Consider the following 14,114-nt stretch of genomic DNA (forward strand, 5'->3'; position numbering starts at 1 on the left):
AATGATGGGAAATTAGTTTGGAAGAAGGATCATCAATCTATGTGCATGACTCTGGTCTCTTACCCAGAGGGGAAATGTAAGACAAAGAATATAGATAGGGGGCATATCCTGCCTTCAAGGCCAGATGGGCATTGGACCTTTCTTCCTTTCTTCTTTCCTTTCTCCCTTCTTTTTCTCCTCCCTCCCTGCTCTCCTTCCTTCCTCCCTCCCTCCTTCATTCTCTCCCTTCCTTTCTTTCTTTCTTCCTTCCTACAAAGAGTCAGAACACAGACACAAAGACATTCTTTTCTAATTGGTGTAAAGATCAGATTAGTGATTATGTAGCTGTAGTAAACTAATCAAATTCCAAGAGAAAGCTGTTCATTTTAACTCTGTTTTGTCTTTTAAATCATAGAGTACTATATCTGAAGATTTACTTTATACAAATACAGTGGAAGCAGTGTGTAAGAGATTAAAGGATACTTCATCAGAGTGAGGTCTAAGAAAAGCCAAAGAAAAAAGAATCTAACCAGTAAGCATTTTAGTAGATGGAGAGTCCTGCTGAGATCAGAGAGTGGTTTGTAGAGAGAAGTCGGAGGGCCATAATTGGTGCTGGATACAAATGGTTAAAGTAAGGAAGTCTTCTTTCATTCAGAGTGAAAGCCATCCTTGCTGTAAAGTAGCATCACTTTCACACAGTGTGGTCTCGGCATGGGGATTGGAGAACCTAATTCTTGTGACACTTCTCAACCAAGGAGTACTAAAGCTCTCAAGATAGTGCAGATATTCAGGGCTACCCTTGGCTTCATAGACTTGCAATGACATATTGCTGGGATCTGGTAGGTAACAGAATTTGTTATTGGCTTTCAGAGGGATCTCAGTTTAGATTTGGAATCTCCAAGCCAAGAATGGGACCCTTTTTTCCCCTGCTGTTCATGATAAAAATCAGTCTTCAATTAAGCTCTCTCTTTGTCAGCACCTATGGGGCAGTGAGCCCATCATTAAAGGCACTGTTCTTGTGGATGAAGGACAGGTAACAGTTAGATGCTACTTTACGGTATTTCCTTAAGCACTTAAGTGAAATTATTATATATATTTAGAAGTAGTAAACATTTTGTGTGCAAATACTAGAACCCAGTCAGTTCATGGACTCCAATAATGATGTGAGAAAGAGTTGTGCAGGGATCCAGCCTGTGGCCTCTGCAGCATAAGTCCATGGGGGAGTCTGACAGACACTGATGCACCCATCTGAAGGAGACATTTTCTAAATCCACCCTTGAAGGCAGAAAACTGAAAGCAAGTGGCAGAGAGATTTGAGGAAAATGCTTCCTCTTGGGATCTGGAAAGAAGCTGCCAAGGAAGATAGGACCCATGGCTTGGAAAAAATAGGGTGAGCTAAGAGGCTTCATAGACAAGTTTCTAGACTGTTTGATTAATAGGCTCCCCATGTGTTTTTTTTTTTTTTTTTTAACAAAAACACCTCTAAAGATCCTAAGGGGATTCCTAAAGTGAATTTCTGCATATCACATTATAATATGCCTAAATAATCATCTTTCAAGTTGTGATATCTTAGATGGATCAATTCCACCAGACCTTTCAAGTGATCAGTATAACCTTATAGAAATAGCTAGACTCAAATTAAGTTGTGATGATTGTTGTACAACTATAAATATAATAAAATTCTTTGGAATTTTTTTTTTTTTTTGGTCTTTTTAGGGCTGTACCCACTGCATATGGAGGTTTCCAGGCTAGGGATTGAATTAGAGCTATAGCTGCCAGCCTATGCCACAGCCACCGCCACAGCAACTTGAGATCTGAGCCGCATCTGCGACATACACCACAGTTCACAGCAACGCTGGATGCTTAACCCACTGAAGCCAGGGATTGAACCTGCATCCTCAAGGATACTAGTTGGGTTCATTAACCACTGAGCCATGACGGGAACTCCCATTGAGTTATTGAAAAAAGAAATAGCTAGACTCATAGGGAGTTTTGGTTTTGAGATCATCGAGTACTTTAACAAACATGTGATTCATTGTATTTCTTTCAGAAAATTTAAAAAGTGTGTATATATGTATTTTTTTTTTTTTAGGGAAATGGCCAAAAACCTTATTGAAAAGCAGAAAGAGTACAAGATGATTCATACCTTCTTGTGACCAAGGGCCGTCACTTCACGTCTCTTGCCCCAGTTACCGTGACCATAAAATGAGAGATCCAGTGTAGGTGCTTGGATTTGTTTAGCTACTTCTAAGTACATGATGCCATTTGAGTGAAAATATCCTTTTCATGCACATGGACTGTTGCTTATCTTTTTCACTGGCCACCGTGTGGTAGACACTTACCTGGAGGAGTGGAGAAGGAACGTGGAGGAGCAGGGATGAGGGTGAAACTGACCCAGAGCCTCATGTGGATTGATGACTCTAGCACACCCAAGGAGCAAAGCTGGACAATCTGTTTAATCTCATTAGCTAGCAATATCTCAAAACCAATCTTTGGGGGTTGACAAATCACATTTCGTAAGGACATTAAAAAATCTAGTATGATGTATTACCTTCATGTTATAAATAAAATGACATTCACATCTGTAAAATACAGGGAGTGCATATTATTAGGAAAAAACCCCAAACAACCCAGTTCTTTAAATTCAACAGATTCGTCTTTTGGAAAACTCATCCCATTGCCCTCAAGTTTCTCATTTTTCCCTGGACTGGTAAAAAATGTTATCTTAAGGGTCCATGGGTCCTAGGACTGGCATTTAGAAACTGGTGAGTCTTTTGAGAATCCATGCTCTGACTCTTGTTTGTATTTTCTGGAGGAGGAGGACTAAATGAGTGCTTGCCTGGGCTTGTTTAAAATCCCCAGAGTCCAGTGCTTAGTGCTGCTAGTCACGCAGGGTGTGGAGGGAAGAACACCTCGCTGTCTGCTTCCTTCTTGGGGGACCATGGAGCAGCTCTGTGTGGGAGGGAGTGCAGGGCACAAGTGCTTTTGGAAACAGTGGGGAGCACTGCCTTGCAACCTTTGTCACCCTGCTGAGCTGATCTCTTCTTCGTCTTCAGCTTGGGTTTTACAATTAGAATGGTATGAATAACATAAATAAACTGATGGTGATTTACCTTGCTTTTTTAATTTCATTTCCTGGAGTTTTATGCCTGGAGTTTTGTGAAAATCTCCATGATCAGTCGGCGGGTAGTCCACCCATCTAAAATTATTTGTTGATTGTCAGAGAAATAATTTTCCCCCAAGGAAGTCCAGCACTGACATAGCACTGATTTAATTGTTAAACAACTCTGCTTATTTTTCCACAGCCTTTTGGCCATATGTAGCCTTTCTGTGTTCTGAGTGGGTTCCCAGCTGTGGTGGTGCTATCCATGTCAATCAGTGGACACTTGACAGGAAAGCCTGCTTCCAGGGGACTCAGTTTCCCCCTTTGTGTTGGGAGGATGATAACAAGACAGTCATCTCCTGGAGGCAGAGATAGGAGCTTCCATTGTCCTGTCATGATTCCCTAATAGAACTGTGCTCACCAGCAATGTTTCTTTAGACCAGAAGCTTCCTGCTCCCCGAAGCCACAATTTCATTTTCTTTTTCTTGTCTTTTCAGGGACTCGCCTATGGCATATGAAAGTTCCCAGGCTAAGGGTCAAATCAGAGTTGTAGCTGCCGGCCACATCAACTCCAGATCTGAGCCACGTCTGTGACCTACACCACAGCTCGTGGCAATGTCAAATCTTTAACCCACTGAATGAGTCCAGGGTTTGAAACTGTGAACTCATGGATGCTAGTTAGATTCGTTTCCGCTGAGCCACAGAGGGAACTCCTGAAGTCATGATTTCTTATTGCAAAGCTTCAGTATGTAAAGTGGCAAATGATCAATGTCCCTTCGGAGGAAACTAGAAAGCACCTTGAATTATTTCTGTTAGTGCATGGGAGCCCTCTGAGCTTGGGCGTTTTTCTGATCAGTCTGTTTGGCAGTCAGGAGGCCAAAGTTAGTGTTGGCCCAGAGGTGCGCCGCTGTGGAGAGAGAGAGGGTGAGTAGGCAGTATCTCTCCTTGTTTAAAGTCACACGGGGACCCTCAATGGCATCCCTCTGATGTTTAGACCAGGTTACTCTTTCCCTCAAAGAGGAATGTTAAGTTCATTCTACTCGTTTACAACTGAATCTGCTGTATACAACTGGACTTACTGTCTTTTCAATTTTTAAGTTTTAGTAATGAAGTAGCTTTGAAAACTAGCCTTTTTGCTTTGTGAAAATGGGGCCGTTTAAAGATGGGAGTGACAAAGAAAGGGGCCTGGATTAGGTTTAAAGGTAGCAGCCTGGAGAGTGATGGGTGAGTGACTGTTTGGATAAGACCTCTTGTCATTTTCCTCCTTCCTGAAAACACAGAGGTTCAGCTTCCCAGGAAACCAGAACACTGCCAATGTAATGCTTTCATCCTGCCATTCTCTAGGTCTCAATCAATGAAACCATATAATTTCATTTGTCTGAAGTAAACATTCTATCTCATTAAAAAACTTTATCAACGACCTTGACTTTTCACATTTGATCAATTACTAGGTGAACAAGTTTTCTTCCCTAAATGGTCCTTTCCATCCTCATCATAATTACTTAATCCAGGACCCCACAGCTTCCTTGCCTAGACTCCGGTGTGGTTCTCCCAGCTTGCTTCCTTGGACTCAGTCTCTTAGTTCTAATCCATTGTGTGTGCTTGTTTGAGGACTTTTCCTTCTTCTACCCCCATTTGCATCATTATCTTCCCTGCCTTAACCAGTGCTGGATGCATGGAGTCTCAGCTCTACTGCTTGAGATTCTTTAGCACTCATTTGCTCCACATGCATTTATTGAGCACCAACAATGCATCAGGCACAGTACTAGGGCCTGGACATAAGAAAAACATGCAAGCCCCATTTTTTAAATTTTTATTTTTTTATGATTTTATTTTTTTCCCATTATTGTTGGTTTACAGTGTTCTGTGAATTTCTACTGTATGGCAAAGTGACCTGTACATACATATATATGTATATATATTCTATATCTCACATTATCCTCCATCACAAGTGACCAGATATAGTTCCCTGTGCTATATAGCAGGATCTCATTGCTTATCCACTCCAAACATGACAATAGTTTGCATCTGTTAACCCCAAACCCCCAGTCCATCCCACTCCATCTCCCTCCCCTTTGGCAACCATGAGTCTGTTCTCCATGTCCATGAGTTTCTTTTCTATGGAAAGGCTCGTCTGTGCCATATATTAGATTCCAGATATAAGTGAAATCATGTGGTATTTGTTTTTTTCTTTCTGACTTAATTCAATTAATATGAGAGCGTCTAATTCCATCCATGTTCTGCAAATGGCATTATTTTGTTCTTTTTGGGGCTGAGTAGTATTCCATTGTGTATATATATACCACATCTTCTAAATGCATTCATCTGATGAAAAACATTTAGGTTGTTTCCATGTCTTGGCTATTGGGAATAGTGCTGCAATGAACATACAGGTGCATGCATCTTTTTCAATGCAAATTTTGTCTGGATATGTCCCCAATAGTGGGATTGCTGGGTCATATGGTAGTTCTACGTATAGTTTTCTGAGGTACCTCCATACTGTTTTTCATAGTGGTTGAACCAATTTACATTCCCACCAAGAGTGTAGGAGGGTTCCTTTTTCTCCACACCCTCTCCAGCATTTATTATTTGTTGACTTGTTAATGACGGCCATTCCGACAGGTGTGAGGTGTTACCTCGTGGTAGTTTTGATTTTCATTTCTCTGATAATCAGGGATGTTGAGCATTTTTTATGTGCTTGTTGGCCATCTGTATATCTTCCTTGGAGAAATATCTATTTATGTCTTTTGCACATTCTTCCACTGGGTTGTTGGCTTTTTTATTGTTGAGTTGTATAAGTTGTTTGTATATTTTAGAGATTAAGCCCTTGTCAGTTGCATCATTTGAAACTATTTTATCCCATTCCATAGGTTGTCTTTTTGTTTTTTTTTATGGTTTCCTTTTCTGTGCAAAAGCTTGTCAGTTTGATTAGGTCCCATTGGTTCATTTTTGCTTGTATTTCTGTTGCCTTGGGAGACTGACCTATGAAAATATTTGTAAGGTTGATGTCAGAGAATGTTTTGCCTGTGTTCTCTTGCAGAAGTTTGATGGTGTCTTGTCTTACATTTAAGTCTTTAAGCCATTTTGGGTTTATTTTTGTACATGGTGTGAGGGTGTGTTTCAGTTTATTTACATGTGGCTGTCCAGTTTTCCAAATGCCACTTGCTGAAATGTTCTTGTCTCTTTTGTCGAAGGTTAATTGACCATAGGTGCCTGGGTTTATTTCTGGGTTCTCTATTCTGTTCCATTGGTCTGTATATCTGTTTTGGTCCAGCACCACACTGTCTTGATTACTGTAGCTTTGTAATATTGCCTGAAGCCTAGGGGAGTTATGCCTCCTGCTTGGTTTTTGTTCCTCAAGATTGACAAGCCCCACTTTTGATGAGCATCAGTTCTTGTTGAGGCGAGAGACATAAAGTGTACAGGAAAGTTCTGGGATCAGGGAAGTCTTTGCCAAGAAGGTGACCTTGGAACCTGGTCTTGAGGGAGCGGAATTCATCAGAAAAAAGGTATTTCCAAGGAAAAGTAACTGTGAATGTAGACAAAAGGGCACTGATTCGAGAGGTGGCATGAATTCATATGTTAGTTCTGGATGTCTTGAGGGTGGGTGTTCGTAAGAGTGGCCGCAGTTAAGACTTGACAGTAGGGAAGAGGCAGGGCTGCAGCCAGGCTTCATGGTGGTTCTGCTCTCCCCAGCAGAGAGCTTAGGCTCCAACCAGGTCTGCCTTGTGCTATGTTGCTCCTTTTCCCAGCTAGGGCCTCACTGGCATGTTCCCCTCATTGGAATGTGTCATTTTCCCAGATCTTCCTATCTTTTAAGGTACAATTGTGCTCTAAGGAGGCTTCCTAGATTTCATGAACTCTCCTTACTGTGCCCTCAGTTTGTAAACTTTTTTAAATGGTAAAATTACATAACAAAAAATTTACTATTTTGGGAGTTCCCATGGTGGCTCAGCAGTAACAAACCTGACCAGTATCCAGAAGATATGGGTTTGATCCCTGGCCTTGCCCAGTGGGTTAATGATCCAGTGTTGCCATGAGCTATGGGATAGGTCAAAGATGTGGCTTGGACGTGGAATTGCTGTGGCTGTGACATAGGCTGGCAGCTGTAGCTCCAATTCAACCCCTAGCATGGGAACTTCTATATGCAACAAGTTCGGTCCTAAAAAGTCTATTTATATATAATATATTGTATAAATATATATATTATATGTATTATATATAGAAATATATAATAATATATATATTATTAGTATATATATGTAATTTTAAACCACTTTTAAGTGTACAGCGTAGCATTAAGCATATTCACATTGTTGTGCCTCTATCACCACCATTCATCCTCAGAACTTTTTAGTCTTTCTCAACTTGAAACTCTTGAACACTAACTTCCTATACTCCATCTTTCTAGCTCTTGGCAGCTACCATGTTACTTTCTGTCTCCATAAATTTGACTTCTTTAGGTACCTCCTGAACGTGGAATCATACTTTGTCCTTTTGTGACTGGCTTCTTTCATGTAGCATATTGTCTTCAAGTTTCATCCATGTTGTAGCATGTGTCAGAATGTCCTTCCTTTTTAAGGCTGAGTAATACTCCATTGTCAGGTATACACCCCCTTTGTTCATCCATCTGTCTACCAATGAGCACTTGGGTTACTTCCACCTTTTGGCTGTTGTGAATAATGCTGCTATTAATGTTTGGGTCCCTGCAGTCACGTCTTTGGGTGTGTTTCTCTACTTTAAAAAAATTAGTCTACTTTACACAATTTGGTAAAAAATCATTTCTTTTCTCATTTATTACTGATCTTATTTTATAATACTTTGAACACCTACTAAATGGTATGGAATAGGCATTTCATATAGAGAAACAACCAGAGCCACTAAAATTTATCAAATGCTTATGATATACTGGGCACCATTCTGTGGGCTTTACATGTAATAACACATTAAATCCTCACTGTTAGAAGAAGAACACTTATATCCCCATTTTATGCATTGAGGAAATGAAAGCACTGAGCAGTTATGTAACTTACTCAAGGGCGTATAGCAAGTCAGAGGTACACATAATCAATTCTCACAGCAACTCAGAAAGGCAAATATTATCATCTTCAATTATTCAGATGAGAAAATTATTGTTCTGAGAAAGCAAGTGTCATACCTAATACCACAAAGTTAAGAAGCAGCAGAGTTCAAATATAACCCCAGTTTACCTGTCTCTAGTTCCCATCTTCTGCAGTGTATTTTATTTTATTTTATTCTATTCTACTCAAATTTATTTTATTTTATTCTATTCTATTTTACTCAGTTTTATTCCATTCTACTCTATTTTACTCAATCTTATTTGGTTTTATTCTATTCTATTTTAAAACCAAATTGCACATTCTTGCAAGAAGAGAATATCCCTCTGGTTATTGCATGTTTCTAAGTACATAGTCAGTGGTCACTAAATATTTGATTTCTCACTGTTAGGTTAATGAGTTGGTGAATGTGTAGGACTTAGGGAAAGGACATAATAGTTTTGAGTGGAGACTTGAGGTCTTGAGGACAAGGGAATAGGAAGAAATCATTCAAAATAATACTTTAATGGAATAATTAGTGCTCAATAACCATGGTATTTCCAAATCTATAAGTAGGTCATAATGCACGGAGTGCAGTGTTGCATATGCTGCGGTCCGTGGAAAAAAAGCCATTGATGATTTGCAAAGCTACATTGCTCTTGTGAATAATTAAAATTTGCTAGTGAGATGAGACGCTCCAAACCCCACCAGGCTGCTGTTTCTGCTCCTGCCGTGGAGGGGCCTTTTCTGTGAAGAGGGGGGAGCTTGAGGGAAGCCAGGCAGGGAGGGGACAATGACAGGGAGCGTCAGTGTGAGGATGGATGGCCCCAGAGGGAGGAGGGCACGTGTGAATTGAGAAGTAGGATCCATCCATTACATAAAAATAAACAATAGGCAACTTTTGAATCGTGGTGCTGTATTTCCTTCTGGGATTCAAACGACTACACAAACCACTTGAGCTTCATTTTTATGGTTTATGAAGCTCAAGGGAATTATATGCTCATAATTTATAGTTGCTGGTTCCGCGTAGTGTTTATGGCTCCGTATGCTATGTATGATGATATCGTGTGCATGCCTGTACACAGGGTTTAATTAATGACCTAGAGATTATCCTTGGCCTGACTTATTGATGCCTCTGGGTTGGAAAACATGTCCTCACAGGCTGAAAAATAAGAGCCATTCAGGGCCAAGAGCAGTATCCTTGAATTTGGAGTGAAATTTCACGCCACTCCATGCTTATATCAGCTGCAGACCCAGCGTTGGGAATTCTGCATGTGTTGTGCCCCTTTCCAGCTCATCCTCTAAGTTTCTACAGTAAGTGAAGCAATTAAAAGTTGAATTGTTTTCTAAGTCCCTTTGAATCTATGCTTTCCTATATTGTTTGGGAGACTGCAAGGGATGTAAAAGTTACAATTGATTTCTTAGTTGTTTTCTTTCTTAGAAAAGCAGTGAGTCTCCTCCATTTCCTGCAGTGAGGGGCGTGTTCTGCTGTGGAAGAGTGAGAGGATGTCTTTGGGGCCCACGTGTAAAGAGGAGAGGAAAGGTCAGTGGTGCAGGTTGGAATTTTATTAATTTTTTTTTTGTCTTTTGTCTTTTTAGGGCTGCACCCATGGCATATGGAGGTTCCCAGTCTAGGGGTCTAATCGAGCAGTTGCTGCCGGCCTACGCCAGAGCCACAGCAATGCCAGATCCAAGCCATGTCTGCGACCTACACCACAGCTCATGGCAACGCTGGATCCTTAACCCACTGATCAAGGCCAGGGATCGAACCCACAACCTCATGGTTCCTAGTGGGATTCGTTTCCACTGCGCCACAACAGGAACTCCACTTTTATTAATGTTTTTCTTTAGAGTGACTCTGCTGAAGTTAGATTTTAGAATGTGAAAGTGACTTAATTAGATTGAGTTCAATGATTTTCAAACTTGAAAAAAATTCATAGTTCCTTTCTTTAAAGAAAAGCAAGTGTAGAAGCAACAGATAAAACAAATGAGTAGCTGCCTTTGTCGCTTTGGCCAGCTGAGAGGCAGTGTGTGGTGGTTGAAGGTATGAACTGTAGGAGGAGTTCCTGTTGTGGCTCAGCGGAAACAAGCCAACTAGTATCCATGAGGATGTGGGTTTTCTCCTTGGCCTCGCTCAGTGGGTTAAGGATCCCATATTGCTCTGGCTGGGGTGTAGGCCGGCAGCTATAGCTCCAATTTGACTCCTAGTCAGGGAACTTCCATATGTTGCAAGTGTGACCCTAAAAAGCAAAAAGCAAAAAAAAAAAGCAAAAAAAAAAATTATGCACTCTGGGAATTCCCACTGTGGCACGGTGAGTTAAAATCCAACTGCAGAGGCTTGGGTTGCTGCAGAGTTGCAGGTTGGGTTGCTGGCCCAGTGCAGTGGGTTAAAGGATCTGGTGATGATGCAGCTGTGACCTAGGCCGCAACTGTGGCTTGGATTCAGTTCTTAGCCCGGAAACTTCCATATGCCCAGTTGAGGCCATAAAATTTTTTAGAGAAAGGTACGAACTGTGACAGGTTGGGTTCAGGTCCCAAGTTGTCCCACTTACTTAGAAGGGCAAGGTACTTAATCTCCTCTTGCCTCAGTTTCTCCATCTAATACAATGCTGGATGATAAGAATAAACTTGTCTAATGGGACTGGTGTCAGGTTTAAAGAAAGAAGTTGATGTAAGTTAACTGCTTAGGCTGTCTCTGCCTTGCAAGTGGTACCTTCTATCAACCACTGCTATTGTGTTTAACCTACTCAAGCCTCAGGGGAGGCAGCCTGAAAACCTCTTGAGTTCTTGAAATATGTACTGAATACCTGCCACTGGTCTAAATGCTGGGGGAAGGGCAGTGCATGGAACAGTCTGCTTTTCTGGCTCTTACATTCTGGTGGTCCAGCCCCAGGGTTGGCAACCTTTTTCTGTGAAGGGTGGGATATATAAATGTTTTAGTCTCTGCAGACTGTATCTGTCATGACTGCTCAGTTCTGCCATGGTATTAAGCAACCAAAGACATTACATGAATGAATGGGCATGGCTGTATTTTAGTAAAATTTGATTTATAGAAGCAGGAGGTGACTGGGTTTGGCCTGAGGGTAGAGGTTTTCCTCTCCATGGTTTACCTTAACCTTTCCTTTTATAAACAAGACAGTTGAGGTCCAGGTCACATGATAGTGACAAAATCAAACTAGAATCCTCTTTCAGACACCCTGTGTGAATATTTTCCATCCTGTGATGCTCTCTGGCTCTGTGAAAGCCCAGCCTTGTCTCTTATCTTCTATTAAGCTGCACAGTGAGATGCTGAGGAGGGGGTGACCAGGGGTCTTACCAACAGATCCTGCAATTTGCTTGCTTTTGTATCTCTCTCTCAGTTAATGTATCTACTCATTCAGCAACTATGTATTAGGTGCGTATTGTGTACCATGTACTGTTGGCAGTGGCTAGTGATTAACAAAGTCATGGTACTTGCCCTCTTGGAACATTAATTCTAGAGGGGAGAAGGGAGACAGTAAACAGTACACAAAACAAAGGAGTAAATTATCAGATAATCGGGAGGGATCTGGAGTATAGGGTTTCCGAGATGGTCAGAGTAGACCTCACAGAAAAGGTGAAATTGTGACGGAACCAAACTTGGGTTTGTGCACCTGGATGCAGTAAAGCCAATCAATGCCAGTTGTGGTGAAGGAAAGTGCAACATTTATTGCACCAAGCAAGGAGTTTAGGGCAGCTACTGCTCAACACTCAAACTCCTTGATGGGTTTCAGCATAGGGTTTTTAAAGGCAAGGTAGGGAGGGGGTGTCCCAGGGTATGTGATCAGCTCATCCACAGTTCTGATTGGTTGGAGGTAAGATAACAGGAATTAAGTTTACCAGTCCTTAGATACCAGGAGGCCTGGAGGCTTCATGCTCAAGATCATTAAGTGGTTGATGTCTTTCATGTGGTGGGGGTTTTTGAATCTGTAAAACAGATCAGGAAATGTGGCTCAGGTACTATTATCTAGCTACTTCAAGGAGGAGCTAAAAGCAAGGATATAAGGAAGGAGTCTGTCCTGGGAAGGCCTTGCAGTGTCCTGCTCAGTTACAAAATTTGGGAAAAGCTTTGAGGGAGAACATCAGCAGAGTGAAATCAGGGCAAGAGCCTTTCTGGCAGAGAGAACCACTGGAGTAGAGGGTGGATCCTGTCAAGAGTGTTGGAATTTCCAAATGGTCCATCAGGCTAAGGATTGAGTGTTATCACTCTGCAGTTCCGGCTACTGCTGTGGCGTGGTTTCCATCCCTTGCCTGGGAAATTCTGCATGCTGTGGGCACAGCCAAAAAAAAATAAAAGAAGGAGTGTTGGAAGAATGGAAAATAGGTCAGCGTGGCTGGAGAGGAGTGTGCGGGCAGAACAGGAGTGAAGGTGGGGCAGGGCAAAGACCATGCAGCATCTGTGAGCCTGAATGCAACTGGGAAGCGTTGCAGCATTCTGGACAGAAGACTGGCATTCTCTGGGAGAAGCAGCTCCTTCCAGGAGCTCGTGCGAATGGAGTGTAGAAGCAGACTGGTTAGAGGCCATAGCATTTAATCCAGATGATTGGTGATGTTGACTCAGACCACGGGAAGGGGGAGTGAGAGGAGGCCAGATTCTGAATATATACTTTGAACATTGCACTGATCGGCATTTTCAACAGATTGAAAGTAAGATATGAAAAAATGAGAGGAATTAAAGATGACCTTCAGCTTACAGTCTTCCTCTGATTCCTGGGCTGATCACACAGCCCATGAACCTTCTTTTGTGTCTGGGAGACCTGGGGTACAGAGAGGAGGGACTTGCCCTGGGTCCCAGCTGCAGGTCTGGGCAGTTCCATCTCCCTTTCCTGTTCACCATCATCTGTGCCCTTGGGTTAATCTTCCTTCTTCCCTGATGCCGCAGAGCTGGGTGCCCCTCCTCTACCCCTTCCTTGTTGTTCTATTTTTACTTACCCCTATTATGAGATGGTCCTCTCTGTTTACTGGTTCCTCCCTATAGGTTAGCTCTTTAAGAGCTCCTAGCATAGTGCTTGCCACATAGTAGGTGCTTAGTTAATATTTGTTGTATGAAGATACTAAATTTTTGTCAAATAGTGTCCTCCAAATTTCCAGCCATTGCTGTTCTTTTATAGTTTTTCTTCTTTCACCGACTTTCCCTTCAGTGTTTTCTTTCTTTCTTTTTTTTTTCCCTCCTAGAATCTTTACTTGGATTTGCTTCATATTTTCTATTTGAAGAGTTTCCCTAGAGCCTGTCACACTGAAAGGAAAAGTTCTTTGATTTTCATTTTAAATTACATCCGTTAAACAGTAACACATCAGGCAGTAAGGCATTTGATATTTTAAATCTCTCTTTTTACTTTCTTTTGGTTCCTCAAAAGGTCTCTTGGGGGGCATTCTAGTTCAGAGCATCTTGAAATTCTGCCAGGACTGGGGCACAGTTGCTGCAGCGTGTATAATACTTGAATGTGTGAAGTGCAGCTGGATAATGCAGAGTTTACTCACGCCCAGAGTGTAATGCATCTGTCTACACCCGGTCCTTTCCTTTGCCATTACTCTTAGTTGAGCATGTGCTATAAAAACCACCAGGTGTCAACAATCTAGGCAACCAAACCCTGACTAAATCTTCTCAGGATGAAAGTGCACCTGCCGGAAGCATCTTCCAGAACTGCCAGTTGCTGAACTGCACATTCATATAACCCATTGCTTTTAGTTAAATTACTGCTCCAAGTCCTGCCACCTACAAATGACAACATTGGGTTAGAGTGATTACTAGGTAAAATACCCATTATTTACAATGACTTGTAAGATATTTTTAATCTTTTTGTATATTATTTTTTGAGGGATATGTGAGTCTTTTTATTGTCTTAAAAGATCTGTGACTTAGCAACAATTATTGGCTGTCATATTTTTGGCTTTATGACCCATTGATCATAGTCTCATTCTTTTGAGCTCAACAATAAAATAATAGACAATATTTA

The 14,114-nt window shown here is 41.5% G+C and overlaps 1 long non-coding RNA gene across 1 annotated transcript; it reads left to right on the plus strand.

The window, feature by feature from the left end:
- The first annotated feature begins 203 nt into the window (after window positions 1–203).
- LOC125129184 (uncharacterized) lies at window positions 204–2,569 on the plus strand. The gene is made up of 2 exons (XR_007135429.1): window positions 204–1,369; window positions 2,072–2,569. It is a non-coding gene; the product is annotated as an uncharacterized LOC125129184 (long non-coding RNA).
- Window positions 2,570–14,114: the final 11,545 nt, after the last annotated feature.

The sequence above is a fragment of the Phacochoerus africanus genome, chromosome 6, assembly GCF_016906955.1.
Source record: "Phacochoerus africanus isolate WHEZ1 chromosome 6, ROS_Pafr_v1, whole genome shotgun sequence".
Lineage (NCBI taxonomy): Eukaryota > Metazoa > Chordata > Mammalia > Artiodactyla > Suidae > Phacochoerus > Phacochoerus africanus.